Consider the following 23389-nt stretch of genomic DNA (forward strand, 5'->3'; position numbering starts at 1 on the left):
TTAAATTTTTAGTTGTAAGTTATGGGGTTTCAACAAATGATCATATTTCATTGAGTGAACTCTTGATTCTATAAGGAATAAGGAATAGATCACATCTTAAGAGATGTTGGTGAAATGAATATTCTTCGATCTTTGGGTCTTAGTTAAATAAAAAAATAGTTTTAAGCTAAGTTATTAGTTATATATTAAATAGTTGAAAAATTAGAAGTATTTGATATAAAATTTTCAATAGTCAACAAAGCAAAATGATACAAATAAATTGCATATCATGTACTTTAATTTTTTTTGGTGTAACTCTTTTGATCTTAATCTAATAATAAATCATTGGATATAAGGATATATTTGTGTGGAAGATACCAATTATGTTACTTTTATCAACATGTTACTGTGAAAATGTCTGTGTGCAAGATGTTGGCATGTAACCATGCAAAGTTACTCATACAACTTCTAAATAATTACCTATAAAATCACATATACTCATTCTCAATCAAACCACACATGTGCAAGGCATTAGATATGTACACCACAATATATGCAAACATGTGTGACAATGACTGGTAGTTACTATACCACGAGAAATAACTTCATTTATGTTTGGCATTTAATACTATATGCATTCACTAATCAATAACGTGTACGCCACAAGAAACAACATCGTGCGAGTTTGATACTTAATTTAATCATGTGACCACATGATTAAACATGTGTTAGCATTTGTGACAACTCGCTAATGTCCTAGTTGTAATTAATTTATAAGTTCAAGCATTATACATCTTGTACAAGTAAAGAGCAATTTAGCAAAACCACATCTTAGCCCTAAGTAAATATTTCTTATAAGTAGGAGATAATTTTCACAGCTAGTCAAATTGTGATATGAATATCAGGATTTAACTGTGTGATTTTGAGTCAAACTCGATGACCCATATTTCATGAGTAGTGATTCAACATGAATCCATCTCTCATGAGAATAAATGGAACACTTAGCACTCTTTGGATCTAGGTGATGCTCACAAGGGTGAAGCATCGGGACTTCCCGGGAGGTCACCCATCCCAGTACTACTCCAGCCTGAGCGCGCTTAACTACAGAGTTTCCTCTAGCAAATGGGGTTGCAAGCTTTGGGTTTAACTATGGAGGAAACTCTGTAGTTAAGCGCGCTTAGGCTGGAGTACTACTGGGATGGGTGACCTCCCGGGAAGTCCCGGTGCTTCACCCTTGTGAGCATCACCTAGATCCAATGAGTGCTAAGTGTTCCATTTATTCTCATGAGAGATGGATTCATGTTGAATCACTACTCATGAAATATGGGTCATCGAGTTTGACTCAAAATCACACAGTTAAATCCTGATATTCATATCACAAATATTTCTTATGTTTGTTCTAAATGGATGTAGTGTAACTTTCATGCATCAAATGTGTTGTGGCTTTATTATTCTCTTCTTTTGTTTATATATTACGTGATCTTACTTATTACTTGTTAATGGATATCTTGACCATCGTACAAATGACTTACGATATATAACATTAACATCAAAGTTAACATGTTTCACGTTGGTTCAAGCCTGTAGATAATATAGAAGGAAGGTTGCACATAGAATTAATTTTAAATAATCTCAAAAAAATTAAAGTAAAACAGTTTATTGACATGACATAAATTTGTACTGGATGTTTTAAGAATGATCTTGTTGCCTCTAAAACACATTGTCATATAATTGAAATAGTTTAGATGTTTAAAAAATTACCTTGTTGCCTCTAAAACACATTGCCAAAAAATTGAAATAGTTTATGAATTGATGTGTCAACTTGGACAAGCATCACGACACCTCAAGTAATACACTAATGTAATATCAAAATCCTTGAAGTTAAAAAAATCTAGACATAACCAAGATTGAAGACAAGTTTGATGCTATAATGTTGAGCATTTGAATTTGATAACTTGAGATATACGTATTAATCAAGAACTTCATTGTTAGTAGGAATATTTGTTTTGCAATATTAAGATATTCATTTCAATGTTTTGTTAGTTACATTCATTGCATAATGTAATAAAGATCATTAGCATATTCAAGTCTATGACAACTATAGAGTCCTCTAAAGAGAAAGTGTATCCCCTTGGACATTGTAAGAATTAATATATGAAGATCTAGAGTTGCATGACCAATTAATAGAACACCGTTATCAATAAAAATGCCTGATGTACATGCCTAAATAAGAACATTTTCGAGAAACACAAAGCTCTCAAAAATATAAGTTAATTGTAATCTTATATTCATAATCAAATATAACTCTTCACTTGAGATATGTTGATTTCAGCATTATGTGATGCATCTAAGATCAAAACTAAGGGAAAGCACAAGAAAAAAAATCCTAACACAAAATAATTCTCGTGCAAAAAAACCCACAATTCTTACATGAGGAAGAAAAAATCCTCAATAAAAATGTCTGCAACAATCTCAACTAATTATCTAAAGCCTCAAGTTATCCTCATTATCTATGTCAATATGTATACTAGTAAGCAATCAAAATAAGGCAATGCATGACATCTCACTATCATACAAACTTTCATAATGACATTAAATGTAACATGCAAGAATATATAATGTTGCATAAATCACATCAAAACTTTAGTAACGCAATAATATTGATTGATAGGTATGCTAGATTAACTCTAATGTTGTGACCACTTACACTTGGAAAGAATAATGGTGTTTATTATGTATGAAGTGTTGGATCAAAAATAGCCCAGACATTTCACATTGATAATGGCATCAAAAAGTACATAATCACACATTATATATCTAAGTTTACAAATATGTTTTCCATCAAATTAAATGCAAAATCTCACTCTCTAAGATGATTATAACATGGCAAGTACATTTAGATGAATTGATGTATTGAACTTTCAAGCATGTTATCAAACGTATACAAGATACTATAGTTGCAATATTGCACCCCAAAAACTCAAGATAATCCATAAGTGTAAAATGATATTGTGATTATCATTAGGCTACCATGATGGCCAATACATGTTGATAATTAATTATTCAACCTTTAAAAAATAATTTTTCACATTCTAAATTTACTATGATCATTATATAAAATAGTGTCACAAGGTCATTGTTCATGGATGGAAGTCAAATGTGTCTCATTTTATCTTTCAAAGCAAACCTATTACTCCAATTATGGGACGGCTAGAAATGTGCATAATGATTCCAACTTCAATGCAATAAGTCGTGAATACATATTTGAAGAACACTTAAAATAATATACCAAATAACATCAACTCATTTTGATTCTCACCCCTTCTTTAAAAATGTTTATATGTGGAAAATGATTAAGTTTACCATAAAAATAAAATGGCTGATCAATAAGGACAAGGTCCAACTTATTAAAATGTGAAGTCATCATAGATATCATCTAGTTGTGGTTGAGTTGTCAAATGGGATTGAGTCATCATCGATGCTTATGTAGTGTGCCATTAAGGCACTCCCTATAAGGAAAACACACCAAAGCTATTTAGTTGGAAGCACATTTTTTGGGACTTACTATTATTAGAAAGTTTGTAGCAGTCAACTTACTATAAATACTATTCCATTTTGGTGACTTACTAAAATATTAAATTTTGACGAGTGTATTCATGTAGTTATACAAGTCATACTTAATCATTTTAGTAAGTGGTATGCAATTCAAACTCTGCAACTTGGTTGTTAGATGTCACTCAAATTCATGATTGTTCATATGTTTTGAACATTGTTGTAACTATGGAAATTCCTAGTAAATAAAGTTGAGAGACATTGGCCTATTTTTTACTAATATATTTTTACCATTTTTTTTACGTAAATTTTTTGTTATGTGTGCTTTCTCTTCTCAACAATTTTCTACTCTTGTTTATTTTCATTACAAAACACATGTCTTCTCAATGACATTGCTTAATAGTAGTTATGCTCCCAAAAAATGGCATGTCAGGTATTTGCATAAACTACTGTGCACACTAAATAATGTCATAGAAAAGAACAAATATAACCAATCACACATCAACTTGACCCTTTGGACTAGTTTCATGGTGTGAAATACGTCCCTAAAATTTAATTCAAATTTGAGTATCATTGAATACCCATTCAAGATGGACATATTTGTAAGACAACTTATAAAACTAGAGAGAAACTATATGAATGAATGGTCACACCTTTTGTCTTGGATAATATTATAACATGTGTATGCTTTATGACTGACATCATGCGACCCTTCATAAAATACTTCATCATTTTTTGCTTATATGGCATCATTATCTTCAATCATTCTTGGAAAAAGTACATGGACTAAATATTTTATGTTAGCACAAATTGCAGGCCAACCTCTATAGATGCACTTTCAACACCACACAAATCTAATTGAAAGGCTACAACATTAATCATGGTATAATCATACAAAACCTAAAAGAATTAAAGTGGTGTATAATTGGTTATCTAAATGCATAATCAAAATGTCCCCATAACAAAGGACATTGAACAAATCTAAAAGCTTAGCTACATCATTGACCACTTTCTATTTATGGAGACCCCAAATAGATTAAAATGATTCAAGATATCTGAATAAAATATATAATTTAAAGTACTATATTACTATAGGGTGATTAACCTTTTGTTTTTTTGTGGATCAATAAAACTAATATCAAATTACTACCATTAGAATGAAAGAAAGGTTAATGAACAATCTAAATAATAGTTTAATTAAATATTTTCTCTTGGGCTTTACGTACAAAACAAGTGGAACCTTGTTCAAAGATTATAGCGTAAATGTCAACCGTGTGGTATAAGATAAGAGAATAAATAGTATAGGGGAAATTTTGGGTGAAAGTAGTAGATTGGTGAAAAATAAGATGTATTATATTTTTAACAATCATTAACAAAATTATCTACTTGTAAATCCATCATCTTTAATACAATGCATATTTATTGTATAGAAATTGAAAATTAGAGATACATGACAGTATAAAGTATAATGCTAATAAGTATTAGAAATTATAATGATGATGATGGAAATGGACTACCTATTTGAATATCTAATCAAGTCCAACCACAAGCTTTGGATCTACAAAGCTAACCAACATCCCATGAGGGGAACTCTTCTTCATCAACAAACAATCATGAATGTAAACACAAATATACCTATATGCATTTCAGAAACTCTCAATTATATTTATTTTGCTTTGCTTTAAGATCATGTATGAAGGTGGGTTGCTCTTTGATTTATAAGAACATGCACAAGAAGGTATTAAAGGAAAGGGGTTTGGCTGATTGGTGCAAGATGGTGGCTATGAAGATGATAATGGTGATAGTGAAGGTTCTAAGAGATCACAAGTATGCAAAAGATCATAAGTTTGTTAGGATCCAAATTTGAGGAGGAAATAGGGTTTTATAAAAGTCCTCATGAAATTCACTGGTAGAGATTAAGAGGTTAGAGAATGGATAGCTAGGAACATAAAGTATATAAGGATAATGTGAGAGTTCATTAGAATATGGAAGATTAATTAGTTAATGCAAATGGAGGGATGAGATTGAGTAGTAGCTCTAAGGCACTAATATTTCATAGTACACCATAAGGTGCATTGAATCAAGACATGTTGGAGATGTAAAGAGTCAAAAAGTCAAATGAAGAGTCAAATATCATTTGTCACATGTTTGTATAGTAAGAAAAGGTTAGTGAGTAGATTATTTTTATTTTTCTAATGTATAATTAGAAGGATTATGTCTCAAAGGTTCGAGTAGGACTTGATCTCTAAGTGATTTAATGATATAATTTTGTCTAAGAATTTTGAATGAATGATATGATGATAACAAAAGATTGAATACATAAACGTTTGCAACAATTTCAAAAAAGACAAGTTGATAAAAAACAAATAGGAATCTATAATGATTTAAAATAGGGACCCAATAATTATCCTTGCCTATAAATTAAATTTGAAGGTGATATGTCAGGTACAAAACACCTTGGGCATTTTCTTCCTAGGATAAAGTAGCCCATTTTGTTCTATATGTATGTGTTTTTCCTTGATCTAATTATAGTCTTCCTAATTGATCAAGTACTTGTCATATGAAGTCCCAACAACTATGCTACTTGTTCCTACACATAGGAAAATGAGAAATAAGGTTCGATAGATGAGTTTGCCTTCATCAAAACTTTATTTGGAATTTACCTTGAAATAAAAAAGGAAATGAAAGCATATTGTCATATAACATAAGCCGAATTTGAAACAATAGAACATGTTAGGTGAATTCTTCTTTAAATGTGATCAAATAGCTTTTAATTGACTCAAAACCCAAAATAAAATCATAAAAGACAAAACCTTATGTTACGAATTTTGTAAATTTCCACAATACTTGATTCAGTAGAAGAAGAAGATGTTGATGTGGGTGTATCTCCTTCCTTGATAGAACACTCATTTTGTAGAACTTAAATGAGGGAAAGAATCTTGATCCATGAGGAATAACACCTTGATGCTTAAGAAGAAGCCTATATCTTAAATGTTTGGATGCTTGCCTTCAAATCTTAGAACTTTCTCGATTACTTGATTCAATGATAGTCTTGATCATTTACTGTTACCAAAACGAGGAGGTGTGTGGTGTTTATATACCTATCACAAAACCTTAGGGATTAAAACTCAAGGAGGTTAATTGCAAATCCAAATTTCCTTATAGAAAATCATTGAGATTGAGGCCTCAAATCCAATTTTGACATGTTCTTCAAGGAACTAAACACTCAGGGCCCTTTTCCTAGGAACATAATGTCCAAGTATAATGTTTCATCCAATTATAGCTCAAATCAAGATCATGGGTCCTAAACAATTAGGGGATGCTAGATTACAAAGTATAGCTAGCTCTGAAATCTAGATAGAGCATGAAGGTCATAAATGGTAACAAAGGGCCTAGGTGATGAAGAAAATTATCAGATTTGAGGAAAAATAGAAGGCCATGCTCAAAAATTAGAGCTTTCCTTTTTTTAAACCAAGATTGAATTTGAGTGTCAACTAAGTGTTATACAAACTCTCACTACAAAAAAACACTAAGGTGGGTGCTCAACAATTATGAAATTGTACACACATGGCAAGTGCGTATAGTTTACGATTTTTACAATTCACACCCACTTTTGTGGGATTACGAGACAACCTCATTCTCATGGTAAATAAAATGAGAAAGAAGGAGAAAGATATGATCATGATTTTATCACAAATAGATACGACATATATAAGTTTAAGGACACAAACCCCCAAACACTGGATCTCAACTTCAGAAAACCATAGAAAAGGACACAAAAACAAAAATAGAAAGCATAATAACAACCCAAAAAACTACATGTTAGTACCTAATGTGGTCACACATTTAAAACCTCAAGCTTAGAGTTTTTGAACCACTTCAAACTGAAGTTCGAAGTAGTTCAAAGTGCTTCAAAGCAGTTCAATGGTTCAAATGGGTTTGAAAAGGCAGGATCAGTTTCAACAAGTTCAGAATTCCATCGTTTAAGCTTAGGTTCTACCAGTTCATAGTTTTGAGAAAGTGCAAAGTACAAGTCAAGATGGAGGCCAGTTCAGTGGTTTAGAAAGGTTCATCTTCCAAGTTGATTGGTTGAAAAAAGTTGAAGTGCAAATTATAGTTTTCAACATGAGTTCAATGTTGATGTTTGAAGATCCAACATCTACAGGGTCACATTAGCATATTCAGAGGCTCACATTGCTGAATTTGGAACACAGTCCAATGCTTTAGTATACAGTATCAAACACTTTAAATTCAGGATAGAAAGCTTGAAGTTTAAGTAAAGCTTTTATGTTGGATGATGATAATATAATGGAAGTCAACATTGATGATGTTGAGAAATAGATGGAGCCACAGGTTACTTCAAGATGGCCCTTGGTATTTGCAGATAAAGTTCATTGTTCAAAGGCACTTCTTAAATGTGAAGAAGAGGCTTTAGATTTCAGTAGAGATGTTGATGTTATCAGATGGGTGGCAAAGACCATAACACGATGCACTCTAATAGTATTGATGTTTCTCATTCCCAATATTGTTGTTGGATTCTATGAGTCACTAGCAAAATTTTGGCCCATGATTGTTTGTGCTGGCTCAAGTGATTTTACTTTTGGACTTCATTCATACATAGAATGATGCTTGGGTTGCGAAGAATGAATAGTTCTGGTATATAACATCATGTGTTGTCTCTCTTGCCTGTCACACTGCAACATTTTCAATATCAAGATTACTCTTTCATTGGTTTAAACCTTCAAACTATGATTGAAACCCGAACCCCAATATTTGGAGTGTCGACTGTGAATACTCAGTAGGAGAAATAGAAATTATAAGAAGAACATCCATGGATTGAGAGTGGCCATTTATACTATTATAGAGGTTCAAATAAATGCCAAACCAAATGTCTCCATTCAGAACACATATACTCAGAATGGTATCGGGTCCCAACTAAAATATGGAGGTGCTGCGACCTCAAAGCCATGAAATTTATTGGATTTGTTGTGCTACACATGTAGCACAGAGCGATCTGTCATCACAAGTTTATATTGTCAAAGCCTCGTGTTTTCTATGATGCTCACAGAATGTTATGATTGTTGAGTGTGATGACGGTGGCCTTTTGATCGACAATAACTGCCATGAACCCTGCGAATCTACCTATAGTCGTACGTATGCACATGGTGCAGATGGAAAACATGTATCAAATATTTGCACCTCCCAATTTAAATATTAGCGATACAGTTACAACATTTGTAGACAAGATTATATTGACTCAGGATTCAACACAGAAATTGTTTGGACTGTTACGAAGCCTCTGTTAGAACCCATCATCACCCCCAGAGACTTTATGCTACCATCTTGTTCAGGAGTAACAAGATTTATTGTAGCAAAATAATGCTATTAACAGGGAGGCATGTTCAAAATAGTGTCCAATGATCAGTAGGGAATTTCAATTCAGCAAGTCGGATTTTCTGACAGTCATATAGACCCTCAAACAGAGATCTGTAACTTTTGACTCGGACATTATTTTCAAAATCGCCTTGGTGACAATGTGGAGAACTAGGATTCGGATAACATATCCAAAATTCAGCAAGATCCAACGGTGGGACAAATAGTTATGCCTCCCACACGAAGACCCATTTTTTCTAACAGAGTTATTTCAAATCCGCCCAGAATCAAGAGTATTTTCATATTGGAATAATATAATAATGTGCCACTTGTCCAAGTCTCATTTAATATTTCAAATTATTCTTATAAAACATTTACATCAATGTTTTATAAGATTATCAAAACATAAATGAGAGAAAAAGGAAGAAAGTGGAAAAACATAAACTTTAAATAAGGTTTATCAAGAAAAACCAATGGTAGAGGAAAATTGAAAAGTTTCCATGGGAATGACTTTAGAAATAATATTGATTTCCAAGAATCAGTTACAGGAAAGGGAATGGAGATGGACAAAGAGAAGAATAAATGAAGGACAGAGGGATTTAGAAGAGGTTCCAGTTTTCGGAGTTTTGGCTGGGAGACTTTGGGCTACAGCAGAACAGAGGCTATGAATACAATGATAAGAGGGAAGATTGGATTTCTCTAAGACTTTGTGCTACAGGAGGTCCCATTCTTTTTCCTGTTCAATTCTGACTTCTTCCAGACTGCAGAATTTGAGCTTCAGGCAGGGAGATCTTGCAAAATCATTTTTTATTTCCTTGGGAGACAGGGAGAGGCAGAGCATGGGCATATTTTTCTGTTTCTGAACTGTGAGTCTGAGATAGAGAAAAGGTTTTGGTGATTGATGTAATATTGTGAAAGAAGTTTCTGTTTTTCTTTAAATAATGATTTGATTGTAATGTGTAAAGAAGTCCTTGTGTTCTTTTACAATCAGGGAAGGGAGGCTGAAGGTTAAACATATTATACTTTGTTGATAATGTATTTTTCCTTCCACTGAATTTGGACTTTGAGTCATTTCCAATTTTTGCTGAAATTACAGTTTGTTGTCATTGTTTCTTTATTACGTTGACGTTCCAAACATCTTTCAGAGCTCTGATTTTAATTCTCTCAAGAGAGCGGAGGTTAGGTATTCATTTACATTATGTGATACAATGTACAACAAATTAACTTTGTGTAATATGTTGTATTTTGTTTCCTTTCTTTTCAATTCTTAGGTTTTGCGTCTACTCTGTGTTTACGGATAGATGCTTGGTATCCTTTCGTGCTTTCCAGTTAAAAGTACCTATAATTAATTCATTGTAAATCTTGCATGGGGAGCTGTACCCGATAAAATTCAAAGGAAGGTTATTAATCTAATAATAACCTGTCCAATTGTTGGTGCTAGTTTGTCCTTTCATTTGGGCATTCAAGGTTAGATTTGTATGCATTTTCTCGAAGGACAATCTGTTCACTAACAGATTTTTGGCAACTCCTGCTGGGGAAAGGAAAAATAGATCATTGCCTAACATTGTTTCCTCAGTTTTATGGTTATCTCTGCATGCAGGAGATTGGTGGCTCTATGGAAGAAGAATACCCAGTAGCCTTCATTATATATGAAGAAATCTTGAAAGATTGGATTCCAGCAAAGGATGGAGATACCTCTGAAACCTTCATCTTTATCCCACCTTTTAAAGATAATCCCATCAGGGAAGTTATGAAAGAAGTAGCAAAGCAATTAAGCTGGCTGAAATCTTTTTATGGTGTCATCCTCATAAAGAAGAGACCCCAAGTGTAAGATCTAGAAAAAGAAGGACATGCATGTCAAAAAGAGGAAATAGCTGAAGTGGAACACAAGCAGGGGAAAGATCTTGAAGGAGAACAAACTGGAAGCTGACAAGATGATGAATATCTAGATGCTCTTCAGCTGCACGTGATTCCCATCTCCACATCACATCTAGTGAGTCGTGAGGTTGAGGTAGAGACTTCAGATTGACCATCCTTATTTTCTTTTGATGAAAATTTTAATTGTACACAGAAAGAGGATGATGCCTCTTTTCAGTTTGTTCCTATGACTATGGAGACTTGTATAAAATCTTTGCCTATGACTGCATGCCATGAGGATAATTCATCTTTTGATACCCAAGAAGTGAATAAAAGTTTTGATTTCCATCTTATGTGCCAAAATGAAAGTATGGACAACATTGCAGTGGTAGGGAATCAATTAGAGGAGGTAAATGATGAAGGTATGCAAGACAATGAGAGTATATTATGCTCACCTACAGAAATCATGGAAGATTTCAGCAAAAAACCATGTTCAAAGAATGATAGTCCATTGAAGATAGTTATGCATGGAGAAAAATTTACAGCCAAGGGTCATGCTGATCATTGTTCGCTTGAAGATTTGGTTGGAACATTTTCTAGTCATACCATGTTTGAAAATACGTCTTTTAATGTCATGATGGATTGTGAGGTTATTAGCTTTGTGGATGTGAATGCTGAGCACAAACCTTCCCCAAAATCTTTTCATTTTAGAAATAATGCAGCAAAAAATCCTATTAATACTGCTGATGTTAAAGAAGGTGCCTCTAGATTTTTCTCTGCATGTTCAGAAAGTTTCAATTTTAAGAGTGACAATGGTCACCTTGTTTCAGAGGCTTTTAGTTACAAGGAATTAGACAATTTGCCACTAGAATTTCAGTCTTTCACCTTTGATATTGATCACCTCTCTTTGAAAAGCCTCCTTGATGAAAGTACTCAAGATAAGATGCAGCCTAAAGATGAATTTTCCATTTCCATGAAAGATGAAGGTGCTGAAATCAATAATCAGTTTGTAGATTTACCAACTGAAGCATGGAGAAGAACATTACTTAATCAAGAAGAAGAAACCATAAACACACTCTTGTCAGCACTCAAGCCGAACCTTTTCTTTGATGATGCCTCAGGTACTTGTTTAAATCAATTTGAGGATGAAGTATTCATTGATAATTTTCCTTTTCATCCATCTATACATGGCTTTGCTGATTTGGACTACGGAAGCAATGCTGGAACATGTGATGGCATTTTGGAAAAAGAAAGAGATGGAGTTTGTGGCATATTGGATGACAATTTAGTTCTTGAAAGAGATCAAGAGAATAGATACTCAAAAGCTAATCCTATGTTGGATGAGGCGTCACTATGGTTGCAAGTTGATCATGACCATGTACAAGAGTTGAATCTTCATGGCAGCATTTCCAGGTGTTGCATATCATCTTTCAGTGAGCTTCCTAAACTTTATGCTTTTCAGCCTGGAGTGGAATCTACACTTGGAGATGTGAAGGATCAAATCTCAAGTGAAGGAGAGTATTATGATGAGCTATGGCTATTTGGAAAAGAATGTTGGATCAGCATGTGTATTTACATTGCCAGTTCAAAGTTTGGCATTGAAAGGGTCGTCAACAAGCAATGGTTTGAAGTTGTTCCCTTAAGGTATGATTTTCTGATCCAGAAGGGCTCCTACTTCTCCCAACCGGTAAATGGATTTGCATAGCTTATTCTTTCTTTTGGTTCTCTTGGTAGGCTTTCTTCCTACCTTTGTAAATATTGTAAATAAGTTTTTTGTTGTGCATAGCGGTAGTTGGAATAATGTGCAAGCTTCATGTTTGCTGGTAGTTTAGGTGTTGGTTGTTGGTTTTGTTTATTGGTTTTGCCCTACTCCCCTCCACCCTCTCTGCAAGCAGCTCCCGGTCTTCTCTTCTTGTTGACTCTATTTGCCCTTAGATAAGGCACTGCTCTTCTCCCAGAGATTGCTAGAGTTCTCTGCTTTTGCATCAAAATCAGTCCCACAGTCAGAGCCCCTGTTAGTACCTAATGTGGTCACACATTTAAAACCTCAAGCTCAGAGTTTTTGAACCACTTCAAACTGAAGTTCGAAGTAGTTCAAAGTGCTTCAAAGCAGTTTGATGGTTCAAATGGGTTTGAAAAGGCAAGATCAGTTTCAACAAGTTCAAAATTCCATCGTTTAAGCTTAGGTTCTGCCAGTTCATAGTTTTGAGAAAGTGCAAAGTACAAGTCAAGATGGAGGCCAGTTCAGTGGTTTAGAAAGGTTCATCTTCCAAGTTGATTGGTTGAAAAAAGTTGAAGTGCAAATTCTAGTTTTCAACATGAGTTCAATGTTGATGTTTGAAGATCCAGCATCTACAGGGTCACATAAGCAGATTCAGAGGCTCACATTGCTGAATTTGGAACACAGTCCAATGCTTTAGTATACAGTCTCAAACACTTTAAATTCAGGATAGAAAGCTTGAAGTTTAAGTAAAGCTTTTATGTTGGATGATGATAATATAATGGAAGTTGACATTGATGATGCTGAGAAATAGATGGAGCCACGGGTTACTTCAAGATGGCCTTTGGTATTTGCAGATAAAGCTCATCGTTCGAAGGCACTTCTTGAATGTGAAGAAGAGGCTTTAGATTTCAGTAGAGATGTTGATGTTATCAGATGGGTGGCAAAGACCATAACACGATGCACTCTGATAGTATTGATGTTTCTCATTCCCAGTATTGTTGTTGGATTCTATGAGTCACTAGCAAAATTTTGGTCCATGATTGTTTGTGCTGGCTCAAGTGATTTTACTTTTGGACTTCATTCATACATAGAATGATGCTTGGGTTGCGAAGAATGAATAGTTTTGGTATATAACATCTTGTGTTGTCTCTCTTGCTTGTCACACTGCAACATTTTCAATATCAAGATTACTCTTTCATTGGTTTAAACCTTCAAACTATGATTGAAACCTGAACCCCAATATTTGGAGTGCCAACTATGAATACTCAGCAGGAGCACTAGCAATTATAAGAAGAACATCCATGGATTGAGAGTGGCCATTTATACTGTTATAGAGGTTCAAATAAATGCCAAACCAAATGTCTCCATTCAGAACACATATACTCAGAATGGTTCTTCTCAGAATGGTATCGGGTCCTGACTGAAATATGGAGGTGCTGCGACCTCAAAGCCATGAAATTTATTGGATTTGTTGTGCTACACATGTGGCACAGAGCGATCTGGCATCACAAGTTTATATTGTCAAAGCCTCGTGTTTTCTATGATGCTCACAGAATGTTATGATTGTTGAGTGTGATGACGGTGGCCTTTTGATTGACAATAACTGCCATGGACTTTGCGGATCTGCCTATAGCCGTACGTATGCACATGGTGCAGATGGAAAACATGTATTAGATATTTGCACCTCCCAATTTAAATATTAGCGATACAGTTATAGCATTTGTAGACAAGATTATATTGACTCAGGATTCAGCACAGAAATTGTTTGGACTGTTATGAAGCCTCTATTAGAACCCATCGTCACCCCAGAGACTTTATGCTACCATCTTGTTCAGGAGTAACAAGATTTATTGCAGCAAAATAATACTATTAACAGGGAGGCATGTTCAAAATAGTGTCCAATGATCAGTAGGGAATTTCAATTCAGCAAGTTGGATTTTTCTGACAGTCATATAGACCCTTAAACAGAGATCTGTAACTTTTGACTCGGACATTATTTTCAAAATCGCCTTGGTGACAATGTGGAGAACTAGGATTCGGATAACATATCCAAAATTCAGCAAGATGCAACGATGGGATAAATAGTTATGCCTCCCACACCGAGACCCATTTTTTCTAATAGAGTTATTTCGAATCTGCCCAGAATCAAGAGTATTTTCATATTGGAATAATATAATAATGTGCCACTTGTCCAAGTCTCATTTAATATTTCAAATTATTCTTATAAAACATTTACATCAATGTTTTATAAGATTATCAAAACATAAATGAGAGAAAAAGGAAGAAAGTGGAAAAACATAAACTTTAAATAAGGTTTATCAAGAAAAACCAATGGTAGAGGAAAATTGAAAAGTTTCCATGGGAATGACTTTAGAAATAATATTGATTTCCAAGAATCAATTACGGGAAAGGGAATGGAGATGGACAAAGAGAAGAATAAATAAAGGACAGAGGGATTTAGAAGAGGTTCCAATTTTCAAAGTTTTGGCTGGGAGACTTTGGGCTATAGTAGAACAAAGGCTATGAATACAGTGATAGGAGGGAAGATTGGATTTCTCTGAGACTTTGTGCTACAGGAGGTCCCATTATTTTTCCTATTTGATTCTTACTTCTTCCAGACTGCAAACCTTGAGCTTCAGGCAGGGAGGAGATCTTGCAAAATCATTTTTTATTTGCTTGGGAGACAGGGAGAGGCAGAGCATGGGCAGTTTTTTTGTTTCTGAACTGTGTGTCTGAGACAGAGAAAAGGTTTTGGTGATTGATGTAATATTGTGAAAGAAGTTTCTATTTTTCTTTAAATAATGGTCTGATTGTAATGTGTAAAGGAGTCCTTATGTTCTTTTACAATCAGGAAAGGGAGGCTAAAGGTTAAACATATTATACTTTGTTGATAATGTATTTTTCCTTCCACTGAATTTGGACTTTGAGTCATTTCCAATTTTTCCTGAAATTACAGTTTGTTGTCATTGTTTCTTTATTACATTGATGTTCCAAACATCTTTTAGAGCTCTAATTTTAATTCTCTCAAGAGAGCGGAGGTTAGGTATTCATTTACATTATGTGATACAATGTACATCAAATTAACTTTGTGTAATATGTTGTATTTTGTTTCCTTTCTTTTCAATTCTTAGGTTTCATGTCTACTCTGTGTTTACGGATAGATGCTTGGTATCCTTTCGTGCTTTCTAGTTAAAAGTACCTATAATTAATTCATTGTAAATCTTGCACAGGGAGCTGTACCCGATAAAATTCAAAGGAAGGTTACTAATCTAATAATAACCTATCCAACTGTTGGTTCTAGTTTGTCCTTTCATTTGGGCATTCGGGGTCAGATTTGCATGCATTTTCTCGAAGAACAATCTATTCACTAACACTGCAGAAGACAAACAACCATCATGCTCAAAAAGACATTACCGCAATACAAGTAATTACATGAAAATAGAAAGAGCATATGCCAAAGATAAACAACACTCTATTATGTAACCACTGGCAAAACTATGAGAGTGTGGAAGGAAAAGAGAAACCATGAATCTGACAATCTCGCAAGTTGTGTTATGTTGGGTGATCCATAGAGAGAGGAAAAGGAAAGAGTAGAAAGGTTGTCAACTTGTATTTTACTAATTCCATGAATCCCCTCCAAAAAAAGAAGATAATTGATGATCTATAATATTTGTCATACTAATTAATACCTAGAAAATTTTGTACACAAAGGAGCTTTCAAATTTTGTGCATGAAGAGGCTTATGGGATCATTCTTACATAAAATATAGTCTTCGGGTGGATTAAAAAATTTAAGATAGAGGACCAATAAAAGTTGCATAATGTATAGGGAAGTTGTGTGTATTCCTCCTTGTGATGGAGACATAGAATCATAGAGGGATCACAAGGAAAAGAGGACAAGTGAGAACAAGGATGCCTACTTCTAATAACAAGGAGTTATCCTTAAAGAACAATGTAAGAAATGACCTTAGCAAAGAGAGAAAAGTCTTATCAACCAAGGAATATATAATCATGAAAGTGTTCCACGAGTGGGAATAGAACATTAGAAGGAATATATCTTGGTTACAGTAAATCTTGTCAAAAATAAAAATGGGAGATTTATACTTCTGGGGGGGTGAATCAAAAGTACTAATCTTTAACCAATAAAGCTTTTAACTTTAAAACAATACATGCATAAACATATTGAAATAACATGTAAAGTAGATGCATCCACATAAACACTTAACACCAAATATGATTACCCATAAACCCTCCAATGAGAAGGTAAAACTGGGGTGGGGATGACACTCACAATTCTTCACCACTGCATCAGTAAAGTTCACCTATTAAGGTTACATAATTTGACCATTCTTATGATTTTCCCTGTTAAAGGCTTACAAAAGGATTATTAGATCCCACCCTATTAAAGGATTTTAACACTCTATTTCAAGTGTGCCTAGCTAAAGGACTTTAGAACACTCACTTGGAATGTCACCTTGTTAAAGGATTTCACTATGACTATTAAATCAACCTTTGTTCAAAGGATTTCATCCTATTGATACAATTGTTAGAAAGTACAGTAGAATGTTTGATCTGACTATTTACAATCTGGTATTGCTGATTTTAGATCTCAATTCAGTCCATTTTGATCCTTTCTGATCTGATATGAAATTGTTGTATCCTTGATCCTTTGTTTTGCAAACTGATTCTGCAATTGTGTCCTTCTTCTAAGTCACCCTAGATACTTTCTAGTCAATTCACCCCTTTTTCTCCTTCTATTCCTTGCTTGCATACATCTCATACAATCATACTCTCACTAAATTATGGGGCTTCGTCTCCCTTTAAAAAATACTTTGGTGGCTTAGGGTTAGGTATGAATCTACGATTGTGATTCATTCATTTTTCTTGCTCAATTCCTTCCATTTTTCTGATTGGTTGCATGTTGATCACATGGGGAATCCAAATAGATTTGATCTTATCTTCAAAGATTTGAGATCTATCCATGAGTTGGCTCAAAAAAATGGTTTACATAGTTGTTTGTGCCATCACAAACAACTAGGTCCATTCTATGTTACTTAGTACTTGATAATACTAATGCTCGACACTTACTATAATTCTATCTTGCTCAGCACTTGAACTTGCTCAGCATCTACTATTCACTCAGCACTTAAACTTGCTTGGCACTATCTATTTGCTTGACACTTGATTGACTTGGCACATGAGTGACTCAACACTCATTGCAACTCAGCATCTATACATATTATACTCGACATATGTTACTAGCTCAGCATGAACTCAGTAAATTTCTTAAGTGTGTTGACAGTCAATTTTCAAAACCAATTTGAGATCAACAATCTCCCCCTTTGACGTGAGTGGCAAAAACACTTAACTATACATGATGAGTCAAATCTCCCTTGAGTATAATATATATACAATTTAGCATATGTACAAAACTTCAAAATTGTTCAAAAATTTGTAACAAATTCATACACCTCAAAGTTTTGTAACCCACCCTGAGTTAATGTGTCTTTTCTATATCTAAAATATCTCTGAGTAGATTTGCCTCTTGTTGATACTCTTTGTCTTCAATTATTTTGAAACTCTTTTATCTGATATGCTATGTTTTTGCTTCTTTGTTGTTTACTCCCCCTTTGTTTGCTCTTCTCTCTGTTTATTTTATCTCCCCTTTCACATGTCTCCCCCTTGCATATTTGTCTCCTTGTGGCTTTTATCTCCATCTTACATTTATCTCCCCCTTTTTGACACTTATGTCAAAGGGTCTATACACTGATTGTGTATTTATCAGGAAAATTCTTATTGACTTCCATTACAATCTTTAGAGCAACATCCCAGTTGTCTAATGCAACATCTAAGGATTTGATTTGAATGGTTTTCTTTGCTACAAGGTGAACTAAGTCATCCAAAGTTGAAAGATTAGGATCTTTATTTAGCACTGTTTTAGCATAGGCTAGTTCCTTTTGTAGTATTTCCATGTGGGGGTAAGGGAGGCTTGAATGTGGACTAGCTTAGCTCTTGTCTTAGCCTCTTCTATTGTTAATACAACTAATTTATTTTGTGTGTGAAGCATTGTATAGAAATGCTTCTCACCTTGAGTTGGATTTTGAGATAGTTGAGTACTTGAAATCTTCAAATTTCTTTCTAGACTCAAAATCCTGCAGCTTTTCTCTTTTGTGAACAGTGTGGGGTCATACAATTTTGTATATAATGAGAATATATTCTCAAGTACCTTCTTCACTTTTTCAATCTTTGTAGCCAACTCTACTTGTGATAGTGTTATTCCACTGGATATCTTCTCATTAACTTTACCTTTGAATTTCTTTTCAAACCATTCCATGAGTTTGACATTGGTTTCCTGGTCTTCATTTGTCACCTGTTCAATGATTTATGATAATTGTTCTAATATGGGCTTGGTTTCATCGGGTGTTTGCAAGCTGAAGGCATCTAAAAAGATGTCTTTTATCTCATGAAGTGCTTGCCTTTACTTATACTCCTTCCTAAGTATCTCTTGATTCTTCTTCCTTTCCAATGCTTCTTGCATGATATTAATCTATTCTAAGTTCATGGTTACACAGTCATATTTTGGTATAACTATTTCTTCATCTAGTGTTGGGTCTCCATATTGAAGTACCCTTGCAACCTTTGTTGAGCTTGAACCTAGTGTAGAAATTTGAAGTGGCATTACATCAATGCTTAGCTCCTGAAGGACTTTGGTAGGAGTGCCAGTTATTGGTAAATTAACCAATGTTTGTATGGCTTCCTACTCCTTTTCTTTGGGTATGTCCTTCCCTTCATCAAAGTTGCTTTGATCAATTATGATCAATTGTGGTACACTTTATGTTTGTACAGTAGGTACAAAAGCATTTGTTTGTCCTGTTTGTTCCTTTGTGGACTCCTCTGTAGTTTGAGTTTGTTGTTCAATCATAACAACTTTTACTGTGGTGTCAACCTTTACTAATGTATCATCTAATGTTTGCATTGGAGGTTGACCACTAGTAGTTGTAGGGATGGTAGAAGGTGGTTCTTGTGTATTCACCTTATCCCTAGTTATGTTAGCTACTACTTTCTGTAGTAATCCTTACTAACCAACACTAGATTATCACACAATTTAGCTTGTAGTGTAGATTAGTCAAGGAACATCTTTCACTTTTATTGTGTCTATAGGTGTGTTTGTGTTATGTGGAGGGCTTAATGGTGGCAATTGTGTGTCTTGCACACTTTGTTATGTTTGCTGCTCCTCAGTTGTTGTCATTTCATCCTTCTTTTGTTGTGCCTCCTCCACTATGTTATCTCCCTTTTCTTTCTCAGTTGCTCCTTCCTTATCATCATTCTCATCTTCTCCATTATTCCTTCCCTCAAAGGGATCTTCTTCTCCTTCCTTGATAGTAGTCAAGCCATATATCAACTGCCATGTTTGAGTGGATTTCTTTACAACATCTTCAATCTTGTTTTGCAGAATGTTGAAGGCTCTATATTTGGGTGCAAATTTGCTATCGTGTTTCTTATTTGCCTTTGTGATTTGTCCTTTTGACAAATCTAGCATCACTTAAGCCAATGTATATTCTCCTATTTCCTTCTCCATATTTAGGCAATAGTGCCATTTATTCTCAATGATTGAATACAAATATTTGGGCATTGTGTTGTCAAATTCAAGAGGGATATTCTTGAATTTTTCCATCATGGCATACACTGATTTTTCTAACATATTATGGTCTTCTCTACTCAATTTACCAAAATCAAAGTTTTTCAAACCATTTAAGTATGCATTATCCCTAACATTATCACAAATGTTTTCAATATTAGACTTGGGAGCATGACTTGCCACTCTGAACTAGCTTGTGTCCTCTAACTCGGTCCTTTCATCATTAGTTTATGGTTCTGCCACATATTTTCTCCTTAGTTTCTTCTACACAGGCCCTTGCTGTTTAGTAGCCTTTTTCTTTTCTTTTACTTGCTCCTCGGCCTTTTGAGTGGTGGCCCTTGTGTTGGCTCTTGTAGCTAGAGCACTAGGCTTAGTAGGGCTTGGTTTAGCAATTTTCTTTCCCTTTAGCTGTGTTGCAGCCTGTGTTTTAGCCTTCCTCTTCTTTGATTCTTGTTTGGATGGTGCTTCCTTGGCTTGTTCCTTCTCGACACTTTCTTCTTCTTTTGCATCTTCACCCATACTTTGGGTTAGGGCAAGAGCTTCTTAGCTTTGCTCTTCTTCTTCTTCATCGTCTTCTCCATCATTACCTTTAGCCCCTTCACCAAACTTGGCTTTAAGTTTCTTCACCCTTTTATCCTTTTTCTTCAAGGTGGATGTTGTCTTTAATTCCATCTCAACTTTAGATTTCACAACATCATAGTTACCAAATATTTTAGCTGACTTATCAACTTCTTTTGCAAGAAGTGTAGTGATGGCAATTGATGCTTCATCAATGTTGATCTCATATCCTAAGGCCTTAGCTATCCGACTCTAGGCACTGCAGCCTAGATGAAGGTGGTCAATGTCTACCAAGAAACACATATCATTGTAGTTTTTCTCCCCTAGGGAAAAAGGAAATCTCAACCTCTATTTCATAGACCGCTTGAAATCTTCAAAGTAACTAGTCATTATAGACTCAAAATTGTCTCCCATTTGTTCAATGTACTCATTTATTTGCACACCCACAGACCTATTGGTCTTCCATCTTACTCTACCAAAAGATGGAAATTCATTTTGAACATAGAATAATATGCATATTAATATTGAACCAAATTTACATTGTGCACTTTTAGACTTCCTTATTGCTCCTAAGTTCTCCATTATTTGTTGCAACTGTAGTTCTGCAAGATCATAAGTATCATCTTTCTTAACAATCTTATATCCTACATCAACTGCTATACATGGAACACTATTTAGTTGGCTTGACTAACATAATTTATGTGATATAACCTTCACTGCAAATTCAAGAAGTGGATCTTTGATAGTATCAATTTTCATTCCTCTCTTGTTCCACTTTGCCCTGGTATTTTGCTCAATCACTTCTTTAGAGTCGCTCCTTAGGGTCTTGGGCTGATCTAGGGTTGGCTATTCTATAACCCTATGTACAATCCTCTTTGATAGTTTGATGGGTCCACCTTCCAGCCATAAACAACTGTCGTGTATTCTGCTTAGGATAATTATGATCTATTCAGTTTTGAAAATGGTGGGGAAATCTAGCGCACAGGTTAGTTCCTTTCTCTCAACAATCTTGAATTCTTCCTTTAACACTTCATTTTCACATAATTTATCATATTCCTAACGTATTTCCATGTCTCAAATTCCTCTGACTTTGCAATTATAACACTTCCTCACATCTTGTACCATTACGACCTTGGGTGGAATAACAGATAATGCACCTATTGGATCATTCTTGTATGCAACCTAAGGTATGGCTCTAAAATTTGGTTATTTTACCTCATTACTAACTAGTTGAACTTCAAATGGTTCCTTATCCTTTGGATTCTTAGAGCTAGAGGCCATTTTGCAAACTAGGGTTTTAACAATTACGAAATTGTGTAACTCGACATGTGAAGAATACCTTTAGATCGATGGAATGATGCTTAATCATTGCTAGAATTCATGCAAATGCTTCAATCCTACTTTTTCTTGCTTGAAAATCACTTCTTCACTTTGCTTGCTCTTGCTTTGTGTTCACAATGACAAAAAATGGGTTAAAATTGGCCTTATACCCTTCAAAACATTGCATTTAATGCATGGTGCATATACAACTGTAAACTTGGATTCTATGCAATTTCTGTTTCACTCGGCATCCGTTAGATTTCCCATCACTCAAAAGCTATAAGAATTACCCTTACTTGACACCAATAGAAATTTTCTTCACTCAGTAGCTACTACTGACTTGGCTTCAATTGGCTTTCGCTGACAACTTGGCACACACTAGAATTTACTTGGCAATTGAAGAGGACTTTTCACACTCAGTAATAATGTGAAAACTTAAAGATTTAACCTTGGTTTTTTTTGGTTAACTTGTATCTCTATTCATGCTAATATATCTATTTTAGTATGAACTTATCTTGGAACTGATGTATGATGAAGCATTTAAATATCAGTCCCACATACCTCTTTTTGCTTAGTTTGATGAGATGTGATCACTTGACCTATCAGGTGAAGTGATCCCTTCATTTGATGTGCTACATCCATCTTTCTTCCTCCATGTTTTTTTCATCTCTCTTCTGATGTGCTCAACATCTACCTTGCCTTTTCCTTTATTGAACTTTGAGTTAGGTGCATTTGTTCTTGTTGGGCAATGCTTGCTGATATGACTAATCTTTAAATAGCTAAAGCATGTGATTTGACTCAACCATCTATTGTAGCTACCACTGAAGTGTGTTCTTATGCAATTCTCAGGGATGTGTCCATACTCTTGACAATAATGATAGCTATGTCTTGTATTGTAATCCCAATTATAGGAATTTTCATGGCTTCTTCCCTTTGTTAACTTGTTTGATGACCATGTGGACTTGGACCTGCATTCAAAGGCTTTGTGTCCAAACTTCTGACAATTGTAGTAGTGTCCTTCAAATTTTGGTGCATGCATGGTTCTGGTTCTGCATTCATGTACCTAATGATCTTGTTTGTTGCACTTGTTACAATGAGTCATGTTCTTAGGCTTAGCATTCCGACTAGTATTCTTGTTCTTGCAAACATTGGTTGTATGTCCTTTCTTTCCACAATGATGACAAGTAGGTTTAGAATTCTTACCTTTATTATTTTTTTCCTCAGCAACTTTGGATGATTCTCCTTCTTCAGTGCTTATGTAGCCCAATCATGATGTGTCTTTACTGGATCTAGAGGATTTCAATAGTTGCTCAATTATTTGATGGCTTCATTTGGCTTGTTCAAACTTTCTGCAAACTCCTTTTTTCTTTTTAGGTCATTTTGCAACTT

Source organism: Cupressus sempervirens, chromosome 10 (genome assembly GCF_028749045.1).
Source record: "Cupressus sempervirens isolate cs-2001-9-10 chromosome 10, ASM2874904v1, whole genome shotgun sequence".
NCBI lineage: Eukaryota > Viridiplantae > Streptophyta > Pinopsida > Cupressales > Cupressaceae > Cupressus > Cupressus sempervirens.